Consider the following 19,523-nt stretch of genomic DNA (forward strand, 5'->3'; position numbering starts at 1 on the left):
GCCCACTCACCTTAAACCTATGCTCTCGAGTTTTCAACTCACCCCAATTTGGGTAAAACACAGAAATACTCAGTTTACAACCCTTCCATAAGATCATATCGCAGCCGTTACGCTGCAGGGAAAGTCGTCCCAGCTTATTCCACCTCGCCCTACGGTCCAAACATTGACGAAATCATTGTCTATATATTGTCATCAATTTCACGTGTCTTTTTTAACGTTTTCAAGATTTCAATTACGCTGGACAACAACGAGCGATTGGAAACAGAAAGGTGAAACGGAGAATGGCTTCAACTTTCAGTGCTGCATGCCACTGCGCCGCAGGGCGGCGACCGTAGTTGGTTTCTGTAGTGTTGTGGTTATCACGCTCGCCTAACACGCGAAAGGTCCCCAGTTCGAAGCTGGGCCGAAACTGCTTTGTTCGTCAACTGCAGCCTTTTACATGGACAAGAACGGAGCTTTCTTGCTTGCTTTCCCATCTGCAAACTTGCCTTCGAATTTGCTTGAAAGAATCTGCTCTCGTAGTGAAATGTAAGGCAACTCCATTTAATTACTGTGTAAAGCATTATAAAGTTTTTCTCCAACCTGGTTCTGATGCATATGCCATTCTGTTTGAGAGTGTCCTTGCCGCGTTCTGATCCTTCCACGAAAAGCAGTACCGCATTGGCATTCCTTGCGCAGGCGGCCCGGTTCAAAGGCAGGGAAGAAGCTGCTGCGCTGGTGTCACAGCGCACCACGGATTCCTGAAATTGTCTGTCTGTCAAATGTACCCCAAAGTCGTCTCTGAAAGGCCTCATTTGGAAGCTGTCTGTCGTTATTCAACGCGCGAGAGTTGGTACCAGATTCCTGAATCATATTTTGGGGCAGTTCGCACGTTAGTGGCTCATTCAATCAGCAACAGCAATGAAATAATTTACACTCTCAGAGGAACCTTTGAACTTGTGCTTTCATAGCGCCGCTAATATTAAGGTGCGCCCCGAGATCTAAGCCATGTTGGAACTGAAACGGAGGAATCGACAGAGAGGCTACAGAATGACATCGTACCCATTTGGTTTTCCTTAAATCACTGACGAGCAGGAAAATGTAAACGGGGTGAGCGAGTGGGGAAGTGAGGCGGTTGCAGCTCTGGTAAAAGTCCTTCTTTGTGATTCACTCCGCAAACAGAGACTTGAAGGTGACTCAGAGGCGTGTGAGCTCTTCACATCGAGATCAAAAAGCACTCAGGGGCAGTTAGCACCTCTTCCGGAGTGGGGGTGGGGTCAGGTAATTACCTTTTGACTTCTGTTACTATGTTCAGAAACTGCCTTTTCGATTGACTTGAACAGAAACTGCATTTCCAAGAAGCACCATGGAAGTTAACAAAATTTATTGAATCGCTTCTCGTCGATTCCCGCACAGGTTTCCGACTCAGTTGGTATCCACGTGGCTCATGTCCAGGAGTGAACATCTCTGCAGCAAATTGCACGGTTAAAGTAAAAGGCACGGAAAGTGGCGTCTCGAACCGGCCCCGAGGTCAGAGCATGCTCACAATGTGATCTGTCGTTCTCGGATTGTAATGCGACCTCCGGTTTTAGGGTGGAGAACATTCTTTGGGACCCTTCTTCTGCAAAACAGACACAGTGACTGAATAAATGCTGCACGGTTTGATGTGGAACACGGCCTGCTCAGCTTTGTGCATTTTCCCTGTAGTCAGGTGTGTTTCGTGTTCCGTGTAAACGTGAAAGTCGTCCTGTTTCGAGCAATGTGTGAAATCATTTAGCAAAGCAAGAATCGAAATTGTAGTAATGTCTAGCAGCTCATGGTTATTTGACCGAAGTGTCCAAGTGTCTCTGCTGTCATGATCGCGTTCGCCTCCCGCGCGGAAAATCGCAAACAGCTCTGCTGTTCCAGGCAATTTGTGCTTTTACTGGAACCGAATGGAGACTATTATTTCATCGCTGTTGTGAAACAAAGTCCTGCGGTGACTCGACTCGTCGTTATTTGGTTTTCTGTCCAATGGGAAAATCGTTCCAATGAATTTCGGTGTCATATGTTATTGAATTTCTCCCATTTCCGTCCTGGAGTCATCAGAAGGAAAAGGTAATCTATTCGGGACTGTTATTGGTGAAATTCACTTTTTATGGCCCGTTCTTATGATGTTCTTTCTGTCTCTCTTTTCAGCATTGTCTGGAAAGTTGGTGGTGCACTAACGCTGCAGTATGTTTGAAGGAGTAGTTTGGAATTGCCCTGTTGTTAGTTGTGAGATTACTTTATGACTCATGCCCTCGGACTGTGTCACATTTAGCATTCATGCATCTCTCTGTCTGAAAATGCATTCGGCATGCCAGTTTTGTTTGTGTTCCGTGTTAAATGCTTTCTGTTTTGCGATTCGCTCAGCACATTACGAGTTAACAGGGTTTCTGAGGTAACTTCGAGCAGCAAAACTCCTCAATTGAGGTCTGGGAAAATTTCACGGAGTATGGTCAGTCGGGGCAAAATTAAGGAAGTCGTTCGTTTCTGCAGTGTTTCACAATACTACCTTTCCCGTGAGAAGTCGAACAGACTAAACGATTGTGCCACAGACTGCGATGGAAAACTCCGCTAAAAAGTAATCCTTTACAGCCAGTGTTAGCAACACGACGTTATGGGGGTACACGGCGTGGAAACAGATATTTAGGTGTATCTCATCCATGCTCACCACATAACCAAAATTAAACAAGTCCCGTTCCCCAGCATTTGGCCCCAATCCCTCTAAACCCATCCTGTCCAGAAACTCATCCGATTACCTTTGCAATTTTCTGAGTGTAATAGCCTCCTCCACTTCCTCTGGGAGCTCATTCCATACACGCACAACCTTCTGTGTGGGAAATGTGCCTCAGGTCGTTTGTCAATTTCAGCCCACTCACCTTAAACCGATGCTCTCGAGTTTTCAACTCACCCCAATTTGGGTAAAACACAGAAATACTCAGTTTACAACCCTTCCATAAGATCATATCGCAGCCGTTACGCTGCAGGGAAAGTCGTCCCAGCTTATTCCACCTCGCCCTACGGTCCAAACATTGACGAAATCATTGTCTATATATTGTCATCAATTTCACGTGTCTTTTTTAACGTTTTCAAGATGTCAATTACGCTGGACAACAACGAGCGATTGGAAACAGAAAGGTGAAACGGAGAATGGCGTCAACTTTCAGTGCTGGATGCCACTGCGCCGCAGGGCGGCGACCGCGGCTGGTTTCTGTAGTGTAGTGGTCTTCACGCTCGCCTAACACGCGAAAGGTCCCCAGTTCGAAACTGGGCAGAAACTGCTTTGTTCGTCAACTGCAGCCTTTTACATGGACAAGAACGGAGCTTTCTTGCTTGCTTTCCCATCTGCAAACTTGCCTTCGAATTTGCTTGAAAGAATCTGCTCTCGTAGTGAAATGTAAGGCAACTCCATTTAATTACTGTGTAAAGCATTATAAAGTTTTTCTCCAACCTGGTTCTGATGCATATGCCATTCTGTTTGAGAGTGTCCTTGCCGCGTTCTGATCCTTCCACGAAAAGCAGTACCGCATTGGCATTCCTTGCGCAGGCGGCCCGGTTCAAAGGCAGGGAAGAAGCTGCTGCGCTGGTGTCACAGCGCACCACGGATTCCTGAACTTGTCTGTCTGTCAAATGTACCCCAAAGTCGTCTCTGAAAGGCCTCATTTGGAAGCTGTCTGTCGTTATTCAACGCGCGAGAGTTGGTACCAGATTCCTGAATCATATTTTGGGGCAGTTCGCACGTTAGTGGCTCATTCAATCAGCAACAGCAATGAAATAATTTACACTCTCAGAGGAACCTTTGAACTTGTGCTTTCATAGCGCCGCTAATATTAAGGTGCGCCCCGAGATCTAAGCCATGTTGGAACTGAAACGGAGGAATCGACAGAGAGGCTACAGAATGACATCGCATCCATTTGGTTTTCCTTAAATCACTGACGAGCAGGAAAATGTAAACGGGGTGAGCGAGTGGGGAAGTGAGGCGGTTGCAGCTCTGGTAAAAGTCCTTCTTTGTGATTCACTCCGCAAACAGAGACTTGAAGGTGACTCAGAGGCGTGTGAGCTCTTCACATCGAGATCAAAAAGCACTCAAGGGCAGTTAGCACCTCTTCCGGAGTGGGGGTGGGGTGAGGTAATTACCTTTTGACTTCTGTTACTATGTTCAGAAACTGCCTTTTCGATTGACTTGAACAGAAACTGCATTTCCAATAAGCACCATGGAAGTTAACAAAATTTATTGAATCGCTTCTCGTCGATTCCCGCACAGGTTTCCGACTCAGTTGGTATCCACGTGGCTCATGTCCAGGAGTGAACATCTCTGCAGCAAATTGCACGGTTAAAGTAAAAGGCACGGAAAGTGGCGTCTCGAACCGGCCCCGAGGTCAGAGCATGCTCACAATGTGATCTGTCGTTCTCGGATTGTAATGCGACCTCCGGTTTTAGGGTGGAGAACATTCTTTGGGACCCTTCTTCTGCAAAACAGACACAGTGACTGAATAAATGCTGCACGGTTTGATGTGGAACACGGCCTGCTCAGCTTTGTGCATTTTCCCTGTAGTCAGGTGTGTTTCGTGTTCCGTGTAAACGTGAAAGTCGTCCTGTTTCGAGCAATGTGTGAAATCATTTAGCAAAGCAAGAATCGAAATTGTAGTAATGTCTAGCAGCTCATGGTTATTTGACCGAAGTGTCCAAGTGTCTCTGCTGTCATGATCGCGTTCGCCTCCCGCGCGGAAAATCGCAAACAGCTCTGCTGTTCCAGGCAATTTGTGCTTTTACTGGAACCGAATGGAGACTATTATTTCATCGCTGTTGTGAAACAAAGTCCTGCGGTGACTCGACTCGTCGTTATTTGGTTTTCTGTCCAATGGGAAAATCGTTCCAATGAATTTCGGTGTCATATGTTATTGAATTTCTCCCATTTCCGTCCTGGAGTCATCAGAAGGAAAAGGTAATCTATTCGGGACTGTTATTGGTGAAATTCACTTTTTATGGCCCGTTCTTATGATGTTCTTTCTGTCTCTCTTTTCAGCATTGTCTGGAAAGTTGGTGGTGCACTAACGCTGCAGTATGTTTGAAGGAGTAGTTTGGAATTGCCCTGTTGTTAGTTGTGAGATTACTTTATGACTCATGCCCTCGGACTGTGTCACATTTAGCATTCATGCATCTCTCTGTCTGAAAATGCATTCGGCATGCCAGTTTTGTTTGTGTTCCGTGTTAAATGCTTTCTGTTTTGCGATTCGCTCAGCACATTACGAGTTAACAGGGTTTCTGAGGTAACTTCGAGCAGCAAAACTCCTCAATTGAGGTCTGGGAAAATTTCACGGAGTATGGTCAGTCGGGGCAAAATTAAGGAAGTCGTTCGTTTCTGCAGTGTTTCACAATACTACCTTTCCCGTGAGAAGTCGAACAGACTAAACGATTGTGCCACAGACTGCGATGGAAAACTCCGCTAAAAAGTAATCCTTTACAGCCAGTGTTAGCAACACGACGTTATGGGGGTACACGGCGTGGAAACAGATATTTAGGTGTATCTCATCCATGCTCACCACATAACCAAAATTAAACAAGTCCCGTTCCCCAGCATTTGGCCCCAATCCCTCTAAACCCATCCTGTCCAGAAACTCATCCGATTACCTTTGCAATTTTCTGAGTGTAATAGCCTCCTCCACTTCCTCTGGGAGCTCATTCCATACACGCACAACCTTCTGTGTGGGAAATGTGCCTCAGGTCGTTTGTCAATTTCAGCCCACTCACCTTAAACCGATGCTCTCGAGTTTTCAACTCACCCCAATTTGGGTAAAACACAGAAATACTCAGTTTACAACCCTTCCATAAGATCATATCGCAGCCGTTACGCTGCAGGGAAAGTCGTCCCAGCTTATTCCACCTCGCCCTACGGTCCAAACATTGACGAAATCATTGTCTATATATTGTCATCAATTTCACGTGTCTTTTTTAACGTTTTCAAGATGTCAATTACGCTGGACAACAACGAGCGATTGGAAACAGAAAGGTGAAACGGAGAATGGCGTCAACTTTCAGTGCTGGATGCCACTGCGCCGCAGGGCGGCGACCGCGGCTGGTTTCTGTAGTGTAGTGGTCTTCACGCTCGCCTAACACGCGAAAGGTCCCCAGTTCGAAACTGGGCAGAAACTGCTTTGTTCGTCAACTGCAGCCTTTTACATGGACAAGAACGGAGCTTTCTTGCTTGCTTTCCCATCTGCAAACTTGCCTTCGAATTTGCTTGAAAGAATCTGCTCTCGTAGTGAAATGTAAGGCAACTCCATTTAATTACTGTGTAAAGCATTATAAAGTTTTTCTCCAACCTGGTTCTGATGCATATGCCATTCTGTTTGAGAGTGTCCTTGCCGCGTTCTGATCCTTCCACGAAAAGCAGTACCGCATTGGCATTCCTTGCGCAGGCGGCCCGGTTCAAAGGCAGGGAAGAAGCTGCTGCGCTGGTGTCACAGCGCACCACGGATTCCTGAACTTGTCTGTCTGTCAAATGTACCCCAAAGTCGTCTCTGAAAGGCCTCATTTGGAAGCTGTCTGTCGTTATTCAACGCGCGAGAGTTGGTACCAGATTCCTGAATCATATTTTGGGGCAGTTCGCACGTTAGTGGCTCATTCAATCAGCAACAGCAATGAAATAATTTACACTCTCAGAGGAACCTTTGAACTTGTGCTTTCATAGCGCCGCTAATATTAAGGTGCGCCCCGAGATCTAAGCCATGTTGGAACTGAAACGGAGGAATCGACAGAGAGGCTACAGAATGACATCGCATCCATTTGGTTTTCCTTAAATCACTGACGAGCAGGAAAATGTAAACGGGGTGAGCGAGTGGGGAAGTGAGGCGGTTGCAGCTCTGGTAAAAGTCCTTCTTTGTGATTCACTCCGCAAACAGAGACTTGAAGGTGACTCAGAGGCGTGTGAGCTCTTCACATCGAGATCAAAAAGCACTCAAGGGCAGTTAGCACCTCTTCCGGAGTGGGGGTGGGGTGAGGTAATTACCTTTTGACTTCTGTTACTATGTTCAGAAACTGCCTTTTCGATTGACTTGAACAGAAACTGCATTTCCAATAAGCACCATGGAAGTTAACAAAATTTATTGAATCGCTTCTCGTCGATTCCCGCACAGGTTTCCGACTCAGTTGGTATCCACGTGGCTCATGTCCAGGAGTGAACATCTCTGCAGCAAATTGCACGGTTAAAGTAAAAGGCACGGAAAGTGGCGTCTCGAACCGGCCCCGAGGTCAGAGCATGCTCACAATGTGATCTGTCGTTCTCGGATTGTAATGCGACCTCCGGTTTTAGGGTGGAGAACATTCTTTGGGACCCTTCTTCTGCAAAACAGACACAGTGACTGAATAAATGCTGCACGGTTTGATGTGGAACACGGCCTGCTCAGCTTTGTGCATTTTCCCTGTAGTCAGGTGTGTTTCGTGTTCCGTGTAAACGTGAAAGTCGTCCTGTTTCGAGCAATGTGTGAAATCATTTAGCAAAGCAAGAATCGAAATTGTAGTAATGTCTAGCAGCTCATGGTTATTTGACCGAAGTGTCCAAGTGTCTCTGCTGTCATGATCGCGTTCGCCTCCCGCGCGGAAAATCGCAAACAGCTCTGCTGTTCCAGGCAATTTGTGCTTTTACTGGAACCGAATGGAGACTATTATTTCATCGCTGTTGTGAAACAAAGTCCTGCGGTGACTCGACTCGTCGTTATTTGGTTTTCTGTCCAATGGGAAAATCGTTCCAATGAATTTCGGTGTCATATGTTATTGAATTTCTCCCATTTCCGTCCTGGAGTCATCAGAAGGAAAAGGTAATCTATTCGGGACTGTTATTGGTGAAATTCACTTTTTATGGCCCGTTCTTATGATGTTCTTTCTGTCTCTCTTTTCAGCATTGTCTGGAAAGTTGGTGGTGCACTAACGCTGCAGTATGTTTGAAGGAGTAGTTTGGAATTGCCCTGTTGTTAGTTGTGAGATTACTTTATGACTCATGCCCTCGGACTGTGTCACATTTAGCATTCATGCATCTCTCTGTCTGAAAATGCATTCGGCATGCCAGTTTTGTTTGTGTTCCGTGTTAAATGCTTTCTGTTTTGCGATTCGCTCAGCACATTACGAGTTAACAGGGTTTCTGAGGTAACTTCGAGCAGCAAAACTCCTCAATTGAGGTCTGGGAAAATTTCACGGAGTATGGTCAGTCGGGGCAAAATTAAGGAAGTCGTTCGTTTCTGCAGTGTTTCACAATACTACCTTTCCCGTGAGAAGTCGAACAGACTAAACGATTGTGCCACAGACTGCGATGGAAAACTCCGCTAAAAAGTAATCCTTTACAGCCAGTGTTAGCAACACGACGTTATGGGGGTACACGGCGTGGAAACAGATATTTAGGTGTATCTCATCCATGCTCACCACATAACCAAAATTAAACAAGTCCCGTTCCCCAGCATTTGGCCCCAATCCCTCGAAACCCATCCTGTCCAGAAACTCATCCGATTACCTTTGCAATTTTCTGAGTGTAATAGCCTCCTCCACTTCCTCTGGGAGCTCATTCCATACACGCACAACCTTCTGTGTGGGAAATGTGCCTCAGGTCGTTTGTCAATTTCAGCCCACTCACCTTAAACCGATGCTCTCGAGTTTTCAACTCACCCCAATTTGGGTAAAACACAGAAATACTCAGTTTACAACCCTTCCATAAGATCATATCGCAGCCGTTACGCTGCATGGCAAGTCGTCCCAGCTTATTCCACCTCGCCCTACGGTCCAAACATTGACGAAATCATTGTCTATATATTGTCATCAATTTCACGTGTCAATTACGCTGGACAACAACGAGCGATTGGAAACAGAAAGGTGAAACGGAGAATGGCTTCAACTTTCAGTGCTGGATGCCACTGCGCCGCAGGGCGACGACCGCGGTTGGTTTCTGTAGTGTAGTGGTCTTCACGCTCGCCTAACACGTGAAAGGTCCCCAGTTCGAGACTGGGCCGAAACTGCTTTGTTCGTCAACTGCAGCCTTTTACATGGACAAGAACGGAGCTTTCTTGCTTGCTTTCCCATCTGCAAACTTGCCTTCGAATTTGTTTGAAAGAATCTGCTCTCGTAGTGAAATGTAAGGCAACTCCATTTAATTACTGTGTAAAGCATTATAAAGTTTTTCTCCAACCTGCTTCTGATGCATTAGCCATTCTGTTTGAGAGTGTCCTTGCCGCGTTCTGATCCTTCCACGAAAAGCAGTACCGCATTGGCATTCCTTGCGCAGGCGGCCCGGTTCAAAGGCAGGGAAGAAGCTGCTGCGCTGGTGTCACAGCGCACCACAGATTCCTGAACTTGTCTGTCTGTCAAATGTACCCCAAAGTCGTCTCTGAAAGGCCTCATTTGGAAGCTGTCTGTCGTTATTCAACGCGCGAGAGTTGGTTCCAGATTCCTGAATCATATTTTGGGGCAGTTCGCACGTTAGTGGCTCATTCAATCAGCAACAGCAATGAAATAATTTACACTCTCAGAGGAACCTTTGAACTTGTGTTTTCATATAGCCGCTAATATTAAGGTGCGCCCCGAGATCTAAGCCATGTTGGAACTGAAACGGAGGAATCGACAGAGAGGCTACAGAATGACATCGCATCCATTTGGTTTTCCTTAAATCACTGACGAGCAGGAAAATGTAAACGGGGAGAGCGAGTGGGGAAGTGAGGCGGTTGCAGCTCTGGTAAAAGTCCTTCTTTGTGATTCACTCCGCAAACAGAGACTTGAAGGTGACTCAGAGGCGTGTGAGCTCTTCACATCGAGATCAAAAAGCACTCAAGGGCAGTTAGCACCTCTTCCGGAGTGGGGGTGGGGTGAGGTAATTACCTTTTGACTTCTGTTACTATGTTCAGAAACTGCCTTTTCGATTGACTTGAACAGAAACTGCATTTCCAATAAGCACCATGGAAGTTAACAAAATTTATTGAATCGCTTCTCATCGATTCCCGCACAGGTTTCCGACTCAGTTGGTATCCACGTGGCTCATGTCCAGGAGTGAACATCTCTGCAGCAAATTGCACGGTTAAAGTAAAAGGCACGGAAAGTGGCATCTCGAACCGGCCCCGAGGTCAGAGCATGCTCACAATGTGATCTGTCGTTCTCGGATTGTAATGCGACCTCCGGTTTTAGGGTGGAGAACATTCTTTGGGACCCTTCTTCTGCAAAACAGACACAGTGACTGAATAAATGCTGCACGGTTTGATGTGGAACACGGCCTGCTCAGCTTTGTGCATTTTCCCTGTAGTCAGGTGTGTTTCGTGTTCCGTGTAAACGTGAAAGTCGTCCTGTTTCGAGCAATGTGTGAAATCATTTAGCAAAGCAAGAATCGAAATTGTAGTAATGTCTAGCAGCTCATGGTTATTTGACCGAAGTGTCCAAGTGTCTCTGCTGTCATGATCGCGTTCGCCTCCCGCGCGGAAAATCGCAAACACCTCTGCTGTTCCAGGCAATTTGTGCTTTTACTGGAACCGAATGGAGACTATTATTTCATCGCTGTTGTGAAACAAAGTCCTACGGTGACTCGACTCGTCGTTATTTGGTTTTCTGTCCAATGGGAAAATCGTTCCAATGAATTTGGGTGTCATATGTTATTGAATTTCTCCCATTTCCGTCCTGGAGTCATCAGAAGGAAAAGGTAATCTAATCGGGACTGTTATTGGTGAAATTCACTTTTTATGGCCCGTTCTTATGATGTTCTTTCTATCTCTCTTTTCAGCATTGTCTGGAAAGTTGGTGGTGCACTAACGCTGCAGTATGTTTGAAAGAGTAGTTTGGAATTGCCCTGTTGTTAGTTGTGAGATTACTTTATGACTCATGCCCTCGGACTGTGTCACATTTAGCATTCATGCATCTCTCTGTCTGAAAATGCATTCGGCATGCCAGTTTTGTTTGTGTTCCGTGTTAAATGCTTTCTGTTTTGCGATTCGCTCAGCACATTACGAGTTAACAGGGTTTCTGAGGTAACTTCGAGCAGCAAAACTCCTCAATTGAGGTCTGGGAAAATTTCACGGAGTATGGTCAGTCGGGGCAAAATTAAGGAAGTCGTTCGTTTCTGCAGTGTTTCACAATACTACCTTTCCCGTGAGAAGTCGAACAGACTAAACGATTGTGCCACAGACTGCGATGGAAAACTCCGCTAAAAAGTAATCCTTTAAAGCCAGTGTTAGCAACAAGACGTTATGGGGGTACACGGCGTGGAAACAGATATTTAGGTGTATCTCATCCATGCTCACCACATAACCAATATTAAACAAGTCCCGTTCCCCAGCATTTGGCCCCAATCCCTCTAAACCCATCCTGTCCAGAAACTCATCCGATTACCTTTGCAATTTTCTGAGTGTAATAGCCTCCTCCACTTCCTCTGGGAGCTCATTCCATACACGCACAACCTTCTGTGTGGGAAATGTGCCTCAGGTCGTTTGTCAATTTCAGCCCACTCACCTTAAACCTATGCTCTCGAGTTTTCAACTCACCCCAATTTGGGTAAAACACAGAAATACTCAGTTTACAACCCTTCCATAAGATCATATCGCAGCCGTTACGCTGCAGGGAAAGTCGTCCCAGCTTATTCCACCTCGCCCTACGGTCCAAACATTGACGAAATCATTGTCTATATATTGTCATCAATTTCACGTGTCTTTTTTAACGTTTTCAAGATGTCAATTACGCTGGACAACAACGAGCGATTGGAAACAGAAAGGTGAAACGGAGAATGGCTTCAACTTTCAGTGCTGGATGCCACTGCGCCGCAGGGCGGCGACCGCGGCTGGTTTCTGTAGTGTAGTGGTTATCACGTTCGCCTACCACGCGAAAGGTCCCCAGTTCGAAGCTGGGCCGAAACTGCTTTGTTCGTCAACTGCAGCCTTTTACATGGACAAGAACGGAGCTTTCTTGCTTGCTTTCCCATCTGCAAACTTGCCTTCGAATTTGCTTGAAAGAATCTGCTCTCGTCGTGAAATGTAAGGCAACTCCATTTAATTACTGTGTAAAGCATTATAAAGTTTTTCTCCAACCTGGTTCTGATGCATATGCCATTCTGTTTGAGAGTGTCCTTGCCGCGTTCTGATCCTTCCACGAATAGCAGTACCGCATTTGCATTCCTTGCGCAGGCGGCCCGGTTCAAAGGCAGGGAAGAAGCTGCTGCGCTGGTGTCACAGCGCACCACGGATTCCTGAACTTGTCTGTCTGTCAAATGTACCCCAAAGTCGTCTCTGAAAGGCCTCATTTGGAAGCTGTCTGTCGTTATTCAACGCGCGAGAGTTGGTACCAGATTCCTGAATCATATTTTGGGGCAGTTCGCACGTTAGTGGCTCATTCAATCAGCAACAGCAATGAAATAATTTACACTCTCAGAGGAACCTTTGAACTTGTGCTTTCATAGCGCCGCTAATATTAAGGTGCGCTCCGAGATCTAAGCCATGTTGGAACTGAAACGGAGGAATCGACAGAGAGGCTACAGAATGACATCGCATCCATTTGGTTTTCTTTAAATCACTGACGAGCAGGAAAATGTAAAAGGGGAGAGCGAGTGGGGAAGTGAGGCGGTTGCAGCTCTGGTAAAAGTCCTTCTTTGTGATTCACTCCGCAAACAGAGACTTGAAGGTGACTCAGAGGCGTGTGAGCTCTTCACATCGAGATCAAAAAGCACTCAAGGGCAGTTAGCACCTCTTCCGGAGTGGGGGTGGGGTGAGGTAATTACCTTTTGACTTCTGTTACTATGTTCAGAAACTGCCTTTTCGATTGACTTGAACAGAAACTGCATTTCCAATAAGCACCATGGAAGTTAACAAAATTTATTGAATCGCTTCTCGTCGATTCCCGCACAGGTTTCCGACTCAGTTGGTATCCACGTGGCTCATGTCCAGGAGTGAACATCTCTGCAGCAAATTGCACGGTTAAAGTAAAAGGCACTGAAAGTGGCGTCTCGAACCGGCCCCGAGGTCAAAGCATGCTCACAATGTGATCTGTCGTTCTCGGATTGTAATGCGACCTCCGGTTTTAGGGTGGAGAACATTCTTTGGGACCCTTCTTCTGCAAAACAGACACAGTGACTGAATAAATGCTGCACGGTTTGATGTGGAACACGGCCTGCTCAGCTTTGTGCATTTTCCCTGTAGTCAGGTGTGTTTCGTGTTCCGTGTAAACGTGAAAGTCGTCCTGTTTCGAGCAATGTGTGAAATCATTTAGCAAAGCAAGAATCGAAATTGTAGTAATGTCTAGCAGCTCATGGTTATTTGACCGAAGTGTCCAAGTGTCTCTGCTGTCATGATCGCGTTCGCCTCCCGCGCGGAAAATCGCAAACACCTCTGCTGTTCCAGGCAATTTGTGCTTTTACTGGAACCGAATGGAGACTATTATTTCATCGCTGTTGTGAAACAAAGTCCTGCGGTGACTCGACTCGTCGTTATTTGGTTTTCTGTCCAATGGGAAAATCGTTCCAATGAATTTCGGTGTCATATGTTATTGAATTTCTCCCATTTCCTTCATTTCCGTCCTGGAGACATCAGAAGGAAAAGGTAATCTAATCGAGACTGTGATTGGTGAAATTCACTTTTTATGGCCCGTTCTTATGATGTTCTTTCTATCTCTCTTTTCAGCATTGTCTGGAAAGTGGTGGTGCACTAACGCTGCAGTATGTTTGAAAGAGTAGTTTGGAATTGCCCTGTTGTTAGTTGTGAGATTACTTTATGACTCATGCCCTCGGACTGTGACACATTTAGCATTCATGCATCTCTCTGTCTGAAAATGCATTCGGCATGCCAGTTTTGTTTGTGTTCCGTGAAAAATGCTTTCTGTTTTGCGATTCGCTCAGCACATTACGAGTTAACAGGGTTTCTGAGGTAACTTCGAGCAGCAAAACTCCTCAATTGAGGTCTGGGAAAATTTCACGGAGTATGGTCAGTCGGGGCAAAATTAAGGAAGTCGTTCGTATCTGCAGTGTTTCACAATACTACCTTTCCCGTGAGCAGTCGAACAGACTAAACGATTGTGCCACAGACTGCGATGGAAAACTCCGCTAAAAAGTAATCCTTTAAAGCCAGTGTTAGCAACAAGACGTTATGGGGGTACACGGCGTGGAAACAGATATTTAGGTGTATCTCATCCATGCTCACCACATAACCAAAATTAAACAAGTCCTGTTCCCCAGCATTTGGCCCCAATCCCTCTAAACCCATCCTGTCCAGAAACTCATCCGATTACCTTTGCAATTTTCTAAGTGTAATAGCCTCCTCCACTTCCTCTGGGAGCTCATTCCATACACGCACAACCTTCTGTGTGGGAAATGTGCCTCAGGTCGTTTGTCAATTTCAGTCCACTCACCTTAAACCTATGCTCTCGAGTTTTCAACTCACCCCAATTTGGGTAAAACACAGAAATACTCAGTTTACAACCCTTCCATAAGATCATATCGCAGCCGTTACGCTGCAGGGAAAGTCGTCCCAGCTTATTCCACCTCGCCCTACGGTCCAAACATTGACGAAATCATTGTCTATATATTGTCATCAATTTCACGTGTCGTTTTTTTTTATCGTTTTCAAGATGTCAATTACGCTGGACAACAACGAGCGATTGGAAATAGAAAGGTGAAACGGAGAATGGCTTCAACTTTCAGTGCTGGATGCCACTGCGCCGCAGGGCGGCCACCGCGGCTGGTTTCTGTAGTGTAGTGGTTATCACGTTCGCCTAATACGCGAAAGGTCCCCAGTTCGAAACTGGGCAGAAACTGCTTTGTTCGTCAACTGCAGCCTTTTACATGGACAAGAACGGAGCTTTCTTGCTTGCTTTCCCATCTGCAAACCTGCCTTCGAATTTGCTTGAAAGAATCTGCTCTCGTCGTGAAATGTAAGGCAACTCCATTTAATTACTGTGTAAAGCATTATAAAGTTTTTCTCCAACCTGGTTCTGATGCATATGCCATTCTGTTTGAGAGTGTCCTTGCCGCGTTCTGATCCTTCCACGAAAAGCAGTACCGCATTTGCATTCCTTGCGCAGGCGGCCCGGTTCAAAGGCAGGGAAGAAGCTGCTGCGCTGGTGTCACAGCGCACCACGGATTCCTGAACTTGTCTGTCTGTCAAATGTACCCCAAAGTCGTCTCTGAAAGGCCTCATTTGGAAGCTGTCTGTCGTTATTCAACGCGCGAGAGTTGGTACCAGATTCCTGAATCATATTTTGGGGCAGTTCGCACGTTAGTGGCTCATTCAATCAGCAACAGCAATGAAATAATTTACACTCTCAGAGGAACCTTTGAACTTGTGCTTTCATAGCGCCGCTAATATTAAGGTGCGCCCCGAGATCTAAGCCATGTTGGAACTGAAACGGAGGAATCGACAGAGAGGCTACAGAATGACATCGCATCCATTTGGTTTTCTTTAAATCACTGACGAGCAGGAAAATGTAAAAGGGGAGAGCGAGTGGGGAAGTGAGGCGGTTGCAGCTCTGGTAAAAGTCCTTCTTTGTGATTCACTCCGCAAACAGAGACTTGAAGGTGACTCAGAGGCGTGTGAGCTCTTCACATCGAGATCAAAAAGCACTCAAGGGCAGTTAGCACCTCTTCCGGAGTGGGGGTGGGGTGAGGTAATTACCTTTTGATTTCTGTTACTATGTTCAGAAACTGCCTTTTCGATTGACTTGAACAGAAACTGCATTTCCAATAAGCACCATGGAAGTTAGCTAAATTTATTGAATCGCTTCTCGTCGATTCCCGCACAGGTTTCCGACTCAGTTGGTATCCACGTGGCTCATGTCCAGGAGTGAACATCTCTGCAGCAAATTGCACGGTTAAAGTAAAAGGCACGGAAAGTGGCGTCTCGAACCGGCCCCGAGGTCAGAGCATGCTCACAATGTGATCTGTCGTTCTCGGATTGTAATGCGACCTCCGGTTTTAGGGTGGAAAACATTCTTTTAACCCTTCTTCTGCAAAACAGACACAGTGACTGAATAAATGCTGCACGGTTTGATGTGGAACACTGCCTGCTCAGCTTTGTGCATTTTCCCTGTAGTCAGGTGTGTTTCGTGTTCCGTGTAAACGTGAAAGTCGTCCTGTTTCGAGCAATGTGTGAAATCATTTAGCAAAGCAAGAATCGAAATTGTAGTAATGTCTAGCAGCTCATGGTTATTTGACCGAAGTGTCCAAGTGTCTCTGCTGTCATGATCGCGTTCGCCTCCCGCGCGGAAAATCGCAAACACCTCTGCTGTTCCAGGCAATTTGTGCTTTTACTGGAACCGAATGGAGACTATTATTTCATCGCTGTTGTGAAACAAAGTCCTGCGGTGACTCGACTCGTCGTTATTTGGTTTTCTGTCCAATGGGAAAATCGTTCCAATGAATTTCGGTGTCATATGTTATTGAATTTCTCCCATTTCCTTCATTTCCGTCCTGGAGACATCAGAAGGAAAAGGTAATCTAATCGAGACTGTGATTGGTGAAATTCACTTTTTATGGCCCGTTCTTATGATGTTCTTTCTATCTCTCTTTTCAGCATTGTCTGGAAAGTGGTGGTGCACTAACGCTGCAGTATGTTTGAAAGAGTAGTTTGGAATTGCCCTGTTGTTAGTTGTGAGATTACTTTATGACTCATGCCCTCGGACTGTGACACATTTAGCATTCATGCATCTCTCTGTCTGAAAATGCATTCGGCATGCCAGTTTTGTTTGTGTTCCGTGAAAAATGCTTTCTGTTTTGCGATTCGCTCAGCACATTACGAGTTAACAGGGTTTCTGAGGTAACTTCGAGCAGCAAAACTCCTCAATTGAGGTCTGGGAAAATTTCACGGAGTATGGTCAGTCGGGGCAAAATTAAGGAAGTCGTTCGTTTCTGCAGTGTTTCACAATACTACCTTTCCCGTGAGCAGTCGAACAGACTAAACGATTGTGCCACAGACTGCGATGGAAAACTCCGCTAAAAAGTAATCCTTTAAAGCCAGTGTTAGCAACAAGACGTTATGGGGGTACACGGCGTGGAAACAGATATTTAGGTGTATCTCATCCATGCTCACCACATAACCAAAATTAAACATGTCCCGTTCCCCAGCATTTGGCCCCAATCCCTCTAAACCCATCCTGTCCAGAAACTCATCCGATTACCTTTGCAATTTTCTGAGTGTAATAGCCTCCTCCACTTCCTCTGGGAGCTCATTCCATACACGCACAACCTTCTGTGTGGGAAATGTGCCTCAGGTCGTTTGTCAATTTCAGCCCACTCACCTTAAACCTATGCTCTCGAGTTTTCAACTCACCCCAATTTGGGTAAAACACAGAAATACTCAGTTTACAACCCTTCCATAAGATCATATCGCAGCCGTTACGCTGCAGGGAAAGTCGTCCCAGCTTATTCCACCTCGCCCTACGGTCCAAACATTGACGAAATCATTGTCTATATATTGTCATCAATTTCACGTGTCTTTTTTAACGTTTTCAAGATGTCAATTACGCTGGACAACAACGAGCGATTGGAAACCGAAAGGTGAAACGGAGAATGGCTTCAACTTTCAGTGCTGGATGCCACTGCGCCGCAGTGCGGCGACCGCAGTTGGTTTCTGTAGTGTAGTGGTCATCACGCTCGCCTAACACGCGAAAGGTCCCCAGTTCGAAGCTGGGCCGAAACTGCTTTGTTCGTCAACTGCAGCCTTTTACATGGACAAGAACGGAGCTTTCTTGCTTGCTTTCCCATCTGCAAACATGCCTTCGAATTTGCTTGAAAGAATCTGCTCTCGTCGTGAAATGTAAGGCAACTCCATTTAATTACTGTGTAAAGCATTATAAAGTTTTTCTCCAACCTGGTTCTGATGCATATGCCATTCTGTTTGAGAGTGTCCTTGCCGCGTTCTGATCCTTCCACGAATAGCAGTACCGCATTTGCATTCCTTGCGCAGGCGGCCCGGTTCAAAGGCAGGGAAGAAGCTGCTGCGCTGGTGTCACAGCGCACCACGGATTCCTGAACTTGTCTGTCTGTCAAATGTACCCCAAAGTCGTCTCTGAAAGGCCTCATTTGGAAGCTGTCTGTCGTTATTCAACGCGCGAGAGTTGGTACCAGATTCCTGAATCATATTTTGGGGCAGTTCGCACGTTAGTGGCTCATTCAATCAGCAACAGCAATGAAATAATTTACACTCTCAGAGGAACCTTTGAACTTGTGCTTTCATAGCGCCGCTAATATTAAGGTGCGCCCCGAGATCTAAGCCATGTTGGAACTGAAACGGAGGAATCGACAGAGAGGCTACAGAATGACATCGCATCCATTTGGTTTTCTTTAAATCACTGACGAGCAGGAAAATGTAAAAGGGGAGAGCGAGTGGGGAAGTGAGGCGGTTGCAGCTCTGGTAAAAGTCCTTCTTTGTGATTCACTCCGCAAACAGAGACTTGAAGGTGACTCAGAGGCGTGTGAGCTCTTCACATCGAGATCAAAAAGCACTCAAGGGCAGTTAGCACCTCTTCCGGAGTGGGGGTGGGGTGAGGTAATTACCTTTTGATTTCTGTTACTATGTTCAGAAACTGCCTTTTCGATTGACTTGAACAGAAACTGCATTTCCAATAAGCACCATGGAAGTTAGCTAAATTTATTGAATCGCTTCTCGTCGATTCCCGCACAGGTTTCCGACTCAGTTGGTATCCACGTGGCTCATGTCCAGGAGTGAACATCTCTGCAGCAAATTGCACGGTTAAAGTAAAAGGCACGGAAAGTGGCGTCTCGACCGGCCCCGAGGTCACAGCATGCTCACAATGTGATCTGTCGTTCTCGGATTGCAATGCGACCTCCGGTTTTAGGGTGGAAAACATTCTTTTAACCCTTCTTCTGCAAAACAGACACAGTGACTGAATAAATGCTGCACGGTTTGATGTGGAACACGGCCTGCTCAGCTTTGTGCATTTTCCCTGTAGTCAGGTGTGTTTCGTGTTCCGTGTAAACGTGAAAGTCGTCCTGTTTCGAGCAATGTGTGAAATCATTTAGCAAAGCAAGAATCGAAATTGTAGTAATGTCTAGCAGCTCATGGTTATTTGACCGAAGTGTCCAAGTGTCTCTGCTGTCATGATCGCGTTCGCCTCCCGCGCGGAAAATCGCAAACAGCTCTGCTGTTCCAGGCAATTTGTGCTTTTACTGGAACCGAATGGAGACTATTATTTCATCGCTGTTGTGAAACAAAGTCCTGCGGTGACTCGACTCGTCGTTATTTGGTTTTCTGTCCAATGGGAAAATCGTTCCAATGAATTTCGGTGTCATATGTTATTGAATTTCTCCCATTTCCTTCATTTCCGTCCTGGAGACATCAGAAGGAAAAGGTAATCTAATCGAGACTGTGATTGGTGAAATTCACTTTTTATGGCCCGTTCTTATGATGTTCTTTCTATCTCTCTTTTCAGCATTGTCTGGAAAGTGGTGGTGCACTAACGCTGCAGTATGTTTGAAAGAGTAGTTTGGAATTGCCCTGTTGTTAGTTGTGAGATTACTTTATGACTCATGCCCTCGGACTGTGACACATTTAGCATTCATG

General features: G+C 45.9%; 2 non-coding genes across 2 annotated transcripts; both read left to right on the forward strand.

Moving 5' to 3' along the window:
• Nucleotides 1-11,803: 11,803 nt before the first annotated feature.
• trnag-acc (transfer RNA glycine (anticodon ACC)) lies at nt 11,804-11,876 on the forward strand. The gene has a single exon. It is a non-coding gene; the product is annotated as a tRNA-Gly (tRNA).
• Nucleotides 11,877-14,687: 2,811 nt separating this feature from the next.
• On the forward strand, nt 14,688-14,760 carry trnai-aau (transfer RNA isoleucine (anticodon AAU)). Its single transcript has one exon. It is a non-coding gene; the product is annotated as a tRNA-Ile (tRNA).
• The last annotated feature ends 4,763 nt before the right edge of the window (nt 14,761-19,523 follow it).

This window comes from Chiloscyllium punctatum, chromosome 24, assembly GCF_047496795.1.
Source record: "Chiloscyllium punctatum isolate Juve2018m chromosome 24, sChiPun1.3, whole genome shotgun sequence".
NCBI classification, from domain to species: Eukaryota; Metazoa; Chordata; class Chondrichthyes; order Orectolobiformes; family Hemiscylliidae; genus Chiloscyllium; species Chiloscyllium punctatum.